The sequence below is a fragment of the Psammomys obesus genome, unplaced genomic scaffold (assembly GCF_907164565.1).
Source record: "Psammomys obesus unplaced genomic scaffold, mPsaObe1.curated_primary_1811, whole genome shotgun sequence".
Classification (NCBI taxonomy): Eukaryota; Metazoa; Chordata; class Mammalia; order Rodentia; family Muridae; genus Psammomys; species Psammomys obesus.
The window spans coordinates 12,260,983-12,271,875 of record NW_026592548.1 but is presented as its reverse complement, the minus strand read 5'-3'; positions in this window follow the sequence as shown (position 1 = coordinate 12,271,875).

Below are 10,893 nucleotides of genomic sequence, written 5' to 3'. Positions count from 1 at the left end.
TGCCAAGTGAACCCTAAAGTGTCTTAAGCTGAAGTTTGTGCTCAAAACGGTAATAAGTCTGGCCTCTTACTACCAAAGCTATTTCAGAGTATAGAGTAAACCCAAATTTTCTGGATGATTAGCTGCACTGATATACATATGTAAAAATCTACCCAGTAATTATGCAAAGAGCCTGTAATAAGAAGGTGGCAGATTGAGGGGAGGAAGATGTGTACAAAACACAGCGGGAGTGATCTCTGTGTAATGACAGTGAGGGGGCAGAATCACTTGAAGCCCTGGTGATCATGGCTGTCCCCACACAGGCACACAGATCCAGCCTAAGAAGCCAGAGCATCTAAACGCTGTAGATCCAGCACCGCATGGCCTGTCCTGAGGCAGATTCAGCCCCACAAGGAGGGCACGAGAGCACAAGCATAAATCCACCAGGGAATCGTGGTTAAACACACTCATTTCCAAAGCTGAAATTCTTATTTGCTCCCTAAGAGTCATGTATCCTAAATTCTCTGTCTTTTCAGGAGAAAGTACAGATGGCATTTCCCAGGTTGACATTTTAGAGTCTTGGGAATTAAAGATAAAAGAAACTAATTTTCTTTAAATTCTGGTACATTATCAAAATGGTACATTAAAATTTTTCATATTAAATTATTTAACTATTTAGCGCATTATAAAATTAAACATGACAGTTCTGTTTTAAATAATTACACTGCATAGAATTTGAATATCATTTAATAAAGAGTGTTTCCTATCATCTGGAGTCGATCTGATCAACTTCATAATGCTATACATCCATGATTTAGAATACTATCAAATATATTAATAAACATTTTAAAAACATTTTTCCTTTGCTGTTGGATACATGACCAAATGCTGTGATGAATTTTCTAAGCAGAATCTTGACACTCTTCCTTTTTATAATTGTTGTAGGAATTATCTAACATAAAACATTGCAAGATTCAAGCTTTATCAAGAATGGAAGACATGGGTGAACTTATTGTATACTCATCTATCTTAGTGTGGCTTTTAATTAAATAAGAGAAGCATATATGAATCAGATTCTATTTTAACACCATTTACTGTCATTCTGATGGGATGAGAAAGTAAGATAAAAGTAGATTTTAAACACCCAAGGACTTAGCCTGCTACTTAACAATAATATCCGTAGGTATATTAAAAGCTGAAAGAAGGCCTGCTAAGGTGTTTATATGCTTCTAAATACAACACTAAGGAGACAGAGGCAGGCAGGCATATCCCTGTTAGTTCAAGGCCATGCCGGTCTATATAGCAGCTTACAAGCCAGCCACAGCTACACAATTAGACACTGTTTTAAAACTTGTCTAGAAATCTGAAAGGAGCTGGATACAGTGGTAGACCTGTAAATCACTCCGGGGACTGAGGCAAAAGGATGCGACTTCAAGGTTAGCCTTAGCTCTACAGTGAGCCGGAGACAAGCCTTGAGACTGTTGCTGCTGCTGCTGCTGCTGCTCCTCTCCTCCTCCTCTTTATTCTCCTCCTCCTTTTCATGCTTTCCTCCTTCCTCCTCCTCTTTCTCCTTCTCCTCTTTCTTCTTCTCTTCCTCCTTCTCCTCCTCCTCTTCCTTCTTCTTTTTCCTCGTTTCCTTCTTCTTCTTTAGAAGCCTACCTGAAAATGAAAACTTAAATAATAAGCTGTTTGGTTATATACTTTTTTGCTTGACATCTGACTAAAGATTAATTAAAAAATATTAATGTTTTTCATTATAATAAAAGTATAGTGAAGCCAGGATTCGTGGCACAGCAAGTATGCTTTCAGCAAGGATGAGGCAGAGGGATCATGAATTTGAGACCAGTTTGGATTGCATAGTAAGTTTGTGATCTCAAAAAGAAATAACAACAAAAACAGAAAAAAAAATGTAAAAGCAATTAAGAGAATGAGAGCAGAACAATGCAGAGCAGCTCTTGGGCCAGTGCACTCACGTGACACCATGGTTACCTGGCCAGACATTCTGAAGCAGTTCTCCTCACTCTTCCAAAGACCCTTGCCTCCCCTTCCAGAGTGCCTCTCACGTGCTCCTTGAATATCAGCAGCCACAGGCTTCTCACAGCCAGCAACACCCTCGAAGCTCATTTTAACCCTCTCAAGTGCCCAACTGTCTCTAATAGGTTTACATCCTAGAGATGTGAGACTTTCTACCAAGGACCGAACCTAAAGTTTCTTGCACTGCCCAGAACCTAAATACTGATGTTAAAGCACAGGCTAGCATTGATAAATTTCTGAATATCCTTTTGGCTATACCATGTTTAGGTATCAGGATTGTTATAAATGGTAATCGTCAATGAGATACACTCACTGTGTAGGAAAAAGGATTCAAGGTTGGGGGATCGGGTGGAGACATAGAATGGTGACTCAGTGAGGTAACTAGTCAATCATACTTTATTTTCAATAACAAACTTAAGATGTTTTAATAATTGTTTAATATTCATACACACAAATAATCATCATCATCAGGTCTAGTCTGATTTTGCATTTACTGTCTATTCGTTTACTCCCTGCTTCCATGGTTTAATATTTTTGACCCCTCCACAACTCAAACTAAAGCTAACCCTGAATAAAGCAGTGCTAAGAGGCAGGACCTTTAGGGATGACGAGGTTGTGAGAGCTGTCCCCGCAACAATGGAAAAATGCCATAAAGAAGGCTCGAGGGGCCACACTGTCCTTTCTAACTCTTCCTCCACATGAGCACAGAGCATTTGCCTACTCTGGAGGATGAAACAGAGGAGACCTCTTGCCCCAATTCCTCATCTATTTATCTTGAACTTCCAGGTTCTTGAACACTGTGGTATTAGTTTAAGCATTTGGTGACAGTATCAAGAGGAAAGGCAACTGGTTGACCATAATTAGATTTGTAGGGAAAGGATGTAAGTTTAGACATAGAGATTAATACTCCCTGTACTGTTATACTGCTACTAGATTGATTTCGGTTAAACCACATACTCTCCATGGTCACTTACAAAGCATCAAGAGTGAAGTATAAGGATAAGAGTGTTGCAATATGATCAAGTTGTAGTATGTAGAACAATAAAGGCATGAAGGCAAAATGAAGTTTAAAATGTAGGCAATGTTTATCTTGAAGATTCAGTTCTCATCAAAGCCTAAACAAAACAGCCCTCCTTGCTTAAAAATATCTACCATGATGTAGGCCAATGCAGGCATCAACATAAATAGCAAATCTATAATATGCCGCTGCAGTGAGATCATTAGCCAGTTGTTTGAGAGTTGCCACTCACAGTGCTCAAGGTAAATCTCTAACCAGGAAAATTTGCAATGTCACCCTCATCAGCGAAGCTTCTTTATGTACTAGGTTACAATTAGCACAGAGATTCACAAATAGTTAGAGTGAAAATAACCAGAGACAGTAGATTTCTCAACACTATACAGGACATCTACATCACAGGCCATCTTTCCAAGATGTGGGATCACTGCAGAAGAGAAAGAAAAAAAACGTTCAGGAGCCAGAGGCAGTGGATGACTTCAGGGAACCAGCTTTGCTTAGTTTGGTTTGGTTTAGTTTGGTTTGGTTTGGTTTGGTTTGGTTTGGTTCGGTTCGGTTCGGTTTGGTTTTTTCCTGACACAGTGTGGCATCTACACCACAAACTCACAGCAATTGTGAGTTGATGCACAAGGACTCTATAAGCTCAATCCAGACAAAATTCCAGCACGGAAAGGCGAGAGATGGATGCGCAAAATGAGATATTGACAACAGACAGCTGCTAGGAAAGAGGCAGGTCTCTAAGAACATGGCCTTCAGTAGACTGACTCTGCCCCAGTGGAGGACCACACATCCAACAGCATATGGGCAGTACAAACTGGCCTGGACTGGTTAACAAGGATGAGGACACAAATTTGAGTGGGCAGAAAAAGAGGTACATATCTGGGAGTTGTTGAGGAAGAAGAGAAATATGGCCAAAATACGCTGTTCAAAAATTTCAAAGAATGAAAGAAACAAAACCAGAAAATTTGCAATGTTCTGAGCTCTCACTGCTTATGTATGAAACACTTTCATAGATAGTTTTCTCATATTGAAGATATAAATAGTTATATAATGTTAACATAAGTTATAAGGGGCAATGGACAATACTTAGATTGTTTATTTTTTCATACAACATGTATTTATTACATTTTCCCTACTCCAACTTCTCTTACATCCTTACCACCTTCATGCCCAATACATTGTTAACAAGTTTTGATTAATTATACTAGAGGAAAGAATGAATTGGGTTCCTTTACTTGACACATACACACACACACACACACACACACACACACACACACACACACACTCAACATTCAACTGTGGTTTTTGTACGAAAGATGAAATCACAATCTATAGCTCGAAGATACAGTCACACAAGATATTTGTGCTATATAAGTTGGCCAGGCAGGTAATTAGTACATTAGTTTTCTGCACTTTTTGATGTGTGCTTTATTTTTGTGCTTTTAGCTTTCCATTCATGTGTTTGATTTTCTGTAATATTATATCTTTGGGAATAGTCAGATCTAAAATGTGTCACTGTGTGTTTGTGTTTCTTGTAGTCTCCCTGGCACTCTTTGCGTTAGCTAGTGAGCATGGACTTGTCCCCATATTGTTTTCTACATGCTGGGCCTCTTGCGTTCTTTGTCTGGTGTGTGTCTCTTGATTTGGACCCCTAGAAGGTCCTCCAGAATCTTCTGTGTGTTCCCTTCCGTGTGATATTCAGAAATCACACACAGTGTACTCTACTCTCTAGTCTGTGTAAGTTCTGCCACCTCTCACACATACGTTTGCTGGGTAATTCCAGGAACACAACAACTTTATCTTTAGTGTGTCCCCTAAAAGATATGAAGCCGTGTGCATGGTGGGAGAGATATGTTCAGAAATTCAAACACAGCACATTCTTCTTCATGTTTGTAGCTCTAAGCCTGGAGCCCCGCTCCTCGTCTTCCCATTCCTGCAGTCAGCTTCACAGCACTCATACTTCCCTGTGTCCCTCACTTCCCTGTTGGTTCCATCCTGCCCCACCTGAAGACAAGCTTCACATCAGCAGGAGCAGTTTATGGCACTGTTCACTACCTCTCTCCAGCAGGAACTCAAAGGGTATTGATTTTTACAACCTAAAGGATCTTAAATATTCAATATCTGAGCAGTCTTGCTACAACTTCACTTCTTAAATATGTCTTAAATCTTTACTTATGTCACGATTGGTGTCCTACTCAAAACTCCAGATGGTCACTGCTGTGTTTGCTGTAGCCTCTTTGTACCCAGCTGTACTGCTCTGGTAGCCACTCACTCAAACTAACTCTCCTTATTAATCCACAAGAGTAGTTGGGCCACACCCCTCTCTGACTGAGGCTCCACAGGTGGGCCCTGTACAGAACATAAAGCACTGTCCACTCCATTGCACTCCTATCCTTCTCACCCTCTCACCTGCCACAGACTTCGTGAGGCCCATAGCTTCCCTGCATCAGCTCCCTCTTCAGACCTGCATGGCCATACTGAAGAGACTCCTGTCCACAGGGCATGTCCTAGCCCTCAGGCATCCATCTTTGCTATGCCTTGGAAGGCTTGTGTCTGATACTATAATCTCCCTGCTATCCTGTCTCAGTAGCCATTGTACAGTCCATTTGACACCCAAACTATTTCATTATTTCTCCCACTAAAATTTAGATACCTTGAATTCAGGACAGCATGGCATTTCTTTTCTGATTCATGGGCCAAACATAGCACATTGCACAAGTAGCCTTCCATACATACTTGCTAAAGGAAGTAAATGCAGCTAAACTATCCAAATTAAACAGTTGACTATATCTAATTAAAATTTCTAACTTGGGATCACATATTGAAAGATGAGCCATACTCCAAGATTCCTAATAAGATGAAGAAAAGATATGTCTTAAAACTAGCAAATAAATGATTTGTAAGCAAGCCACAGAACAGCTATTTCAAAAAGAGTATGAAGAATGAAAATGGTCACAAGGTTGGGGAGGGCCAACCAGAAGACAGAACAGTATCCAAAAAACCAAGTCCTAGAGACTGCAGCTGTAGCACAGATGGTAGAGTGCTTGCTTAGTGGGTGCCTGTCCCCACTGCTGCATAAAACCATGTCTGGAATCCTGTTAGAGAGGAGGATGAAAGTTGGTGTGCTAGGATTACAGGCACAGTGACACTGAGACAGCTGGAGACGTAGGAGACAGTGTCCACTGAGCTACAGGCGAGACCCACAGTTAGGAGATGGTGTGGAAAACAAATGCTAGCCTTTGTAATAAATATACATGAATAAAATTAAATTTAAAAAAAAGATAATCCAGTGGATCTAAGAAAGCTGTAGCCTTCAAGGAGGAAGGTCCAGAGGTGCTGGGCTCCTCATGAACCAGTGTGAGCCTCAGGAATCACCGCATGGCATAGAGTCTGTCACCTGAAAACAAATCCGAGGGTCAGCCTGATTAACCCTTCTTGAGTATAGGAACAGGATAAACTTTTATGAAATAACTTTAATAAGGGAATAAAAGAAACACCTCACCAAACAATACATTTGGATGGTTTTAAGATCACTATTATTAAGGTCCACCCATGACATTTCTTGCCCACATTTCACAGTATTTGTAGAACAGAATTCTTTTCCCATCTTAAAAAATGAGTTAAAATAAATAGAATGAATATATGGAGACTAAAAAGGACAAAGGGATGAAGAGGAATGGAAATCAGTGAAAACACCTTAGGGGGACAGGAAAGTCTCCTCCCTAGTGCCTAACAAGCTCTTACCTGTGAGGTGGCCTTTGGTATCTCTTGTACATGGAGAAGCTAAGTGAGAAAAAGAGGAGTGCCCCAAGTGACTGAGTACAATTGTCACCCTCTGGTGACTTTGTTCTGTGAGTCATTAATGCACAAATATGTTGCCTGTCAGAAATGTACAAGGGAGTTTTGAGAACTGGCATCAGGATGTATGCCTTCTGCTCCCAATTCTTCCACCCACCCAACCCAAACTCTCACCCTTGCTATCAAATAGGAAAATTGGAGATAAATTGAGGGACTGTGAACTAAGCTTCATTGATCAGTATGTAACTAGGTCTTCCTTTTAAGGAATTTCCACAGTAGCTCATGCCAATCCTCAGCAGCAAGGTTCTAAGGACATGATGTGCTTGTATCAAATCCCAAACTCCTCACCTAATGGTTCTGAAGAGAGAAGATGCTTTCATTGAGATCCCAGGAAACGAGACTTTTCTGAGACACTTTTCAACTCATAGCTCTCAGACGCTGATTTTTTTAAGGGGAAAAAAGTAGAAGAAAACTACTGTGACAGTTTTCCTCTTCCTTCATTTCTTCCCTCATAGCCAATTAACAATATTAGCTAAGTAAATTCACATTGTTCATCAATCTGGAATCTCATTTGAAAGAATAGAAGGGAAGTGTACTCTTCTCTTTTACACCATTCTTTAGCTTATTAGACTAGTCCAAAACTGGAGACGTTATTTCCATTAAAAAGACCCTACATTAAAATAACTTCATGGAAACATGTAACACAAAACAGGTGTATCAAGTGAGAGATGTTAAACAGAAAAGAGAGCTATCATGTCCCCAAGGAGTCTGAGAATCAGGTCTAAGTACTATTAGAGAGAACCTTCCATCAAATCGCTGTTCAACTTAATTATGGTTTAAGATGTGCACATGTGAAATTAATATTCAGGATCCTGGTGATTTAAAAAGCAGCAGTAGGCCACCATTTGAATTCACAGACTTGTAATCCATCTTGTCCCATGGAACAACTAAGTACAACATGATACCAGTGCTCAAATTTCTGAGGAAAGAAAGCAATAGTCCTCTAATTTTTAAAGAATCATGCGTATGTAACTTGAATACAAACTGGTGGTAATTATGTTAATGCAAAAGGGACATAGATCCTTCCAGCTCCAAAAGAAGCAAAAATCCTCACTTAGTTCTTTATTCTATTAGGCAAGTCACTCTCCACACACCAATGCCATCTTCTTAGATATTCTCATGTCTGTCAGAGATCCCATGTGAAGAATGAGCCAGACCCAGGCTACACTGACTGATGCTCCATTGATAACACCCCATTTTTACGTGCTACTTCTGCCCACGCTTGCTGTTTGACACTGCCCATGGAGAAATGTACCAGACCCATAACATAAATCATCCTATCCCATCATCTGTGTGGCCTACAGCATCTCTTGAGTCTTTTTCAATGTCCCTGCATCTGTTTCCCATGACCACTTAACATAATCCCCGTTCTCTAAGGTCCAACACTCCTCTGCTGAGAACCTTCACATCCACCTGAAAGTACCAGCTTCTCTGTCTTGTACACTTGTGTGTGGAATCTCATTGATTTTGACCTCTGCACCCTACCTGAGTCACTCTCAGAGGGAAGTCACATGACAGAGAACAGTCTTACTTTGAGGTCATGCTTCTGTTCTATTACTAATTCAAGGCCTTGCATCCTTGGGAAGGCACTTTATACACTGCACTTTTTTGTTGTTTTGATACCAATAATTTCTGCTATATTTTGCTTATAGGGTTATGCACAACAAGTCGGGTGGAAAAGATTGTACAAAAGTTCTCCTTCTAGAACTACTGTATGAGATTAGCAAATCTGAGTCCTGAGACTCAGTTGGCATGTGTATCGCCCAGGATAAGGTCAAGAATCTGGCGGTGAGTTAGGCCAACTAGACTTAGACCAACCGCTCTGGAAAGGGTGACAGAGCAGTGAATGAAGCTGCCTTAGTTAACAAAGCACTGTGTGCCCACTCCACTCTCTTCATGTTAATCTCAATCAGGTAATCCTGGCTCACTGTCCTGCTCCCAACACCCTGCCCTTCCCTAACTTGAAGCATTCAATGTTCAAACTTTCTTACTGATACTGTTCTCCTGGGTCTTAGAGCTTTCTATATTTATGTCTCATTTATAATGTCACCCTCCCAAACAGCATTTCATCCCACCCTACAGGAAGTCATCTTTGCATTTTTTTCCAACATCCATTCCTTTATTCTGAACATACATTGTATGCTATACTGATCTTATCTTCCTGGTTTGTAATGTATTTTTACTTTCAGACTTTGTCTAGCTCAATAGATATAGTATTTTTGCAGGAATGAATGAGCACATTTTTCAACTTTTAAACTCTCTGTGCTGCATTTTCACTTATATGAAGCAGCAGGGCATTGAAGAAAGACATTGTAGAAAAAAAAAGTTGATACTATGATGGCCATTTCTCTTTGACCTTGAAGACCTGGCTGGCGTTGAACTTGTGATCCTCCTGCTTCTGCCTCCCTAGTGCTGAGATTACAATTTCCAGGTGAATGACTAGAGGCTTAACATATATTAATGATTTCTGGTAGTGTTTTTAATATAGGCACCTGGGAGATGGCTCAGGAGTTACGTGCTCCTGTGTAAATCTAAGGACCCAAGTGTAGCTCCCCAGCATCCATATAAAAAACCAGAAGGCAGCAGATAGAGGGAAAAGGGAAAGTGTCCGCAGCTTTGGTTGGTAGAGACTTGTTGACACCTGTAAGGTACAATAAAAGTCTATTAATTCTGGGTAGGTGGGAAAGCCATATCACTTGGTCCTCAGACTATATGAAAGGATGAAAATGTTGTCCAATGAAGTCTATGGAAAGATTACATCTTCAAACTCTTTCAAAGCTTACTATTTTCAGTAACATCATGTGAATATCAAAAAGCCATTTGGTTCTGGACATGAAGCTCAGTTGGTAGAGTTCATGCTCTATACTACTGAGCTATGCTCCCAGGTCCTCCTGTGCTTCTTCACTGTACTCGCAGGATTAAGATTCAACCCAATACCTCACTAGTACAATTTTTTAATAAGATTCTACTACAAATTCTGAGTTACAATATGTTTCAATGTGTCTGTTTATAAAGATTTTTTTTTAATTTAAAATGTTTGTGTTAATAGAAACTAAAAATAGCAAATGGTCCCATATTTATATCTCAGTAGTCAGAATACAAATAAACATTCTTGGTGAAAACACATCAGTGCTTCCAATTAAGACAATATAATTGCATGCTTTGAAGTGGAACAATGGAGGAATCTGACAATCCATTGTATTAATATGAGGCACAGACTTTGGAGACGTATAAAAAATAACGTTTAATCTTTGTAAGGCATCTGCTTCAATATACTTTTTGCATAACATTTATATATTGTGTGTAAAACACACACATTAGATAGATAAATAGATAGCTGGATAGATCAGCATATGTTAAAGAGCCACATAAAATCTGGGAAGACCCACTAATTCATGTTAGCCAGCCATTTCCCGGTAACGCTGAGAGTTCTGTTGACCTCTACAGACTCACTCTTTTCAGGATTCACACTACAGCTTTCTACCTCAGCACTGAGCTAACTGGTTTATTTACCCAGCAGGTATCAATTGGCCAGATGTGAGGGTAGCAGACAATGCTCAAGCAAACTCAGCGGTTACAAATGCAGAGAGTGGTGCTTCTTATCCAACATGTGTCTCTGTTTTATTTTATGCATAAATTGATGTATCTTACGTGACCAGGAGGGAGGGGGGTTAATAAGAAGCCAGTCAATCACCCTCTGCATTTCAGCATACAACTGGTTGTCACAACACTGGGTCCTAAATTCTTCATTAGATCACTCCTATGTACTGATTGATCCTCTCCACGTTGAGTGTGTTAGTGTGTACAGATGCTTACACCAATACTTGTTGAAGCCAAAGGTAGGACAATGCAGCCACTCTTGATGAGAACTGATAGACTAAGATCAGATAGAAGAGGAGAACCTCCCCTATCAGTGGACTTGGGGAGTGGCATGCATGCAGAAAGGGGAGGGAGGGTGGGATCGGGAGGGGAGGAGGGAGGGGCTTATGGGGGGATACAAAATT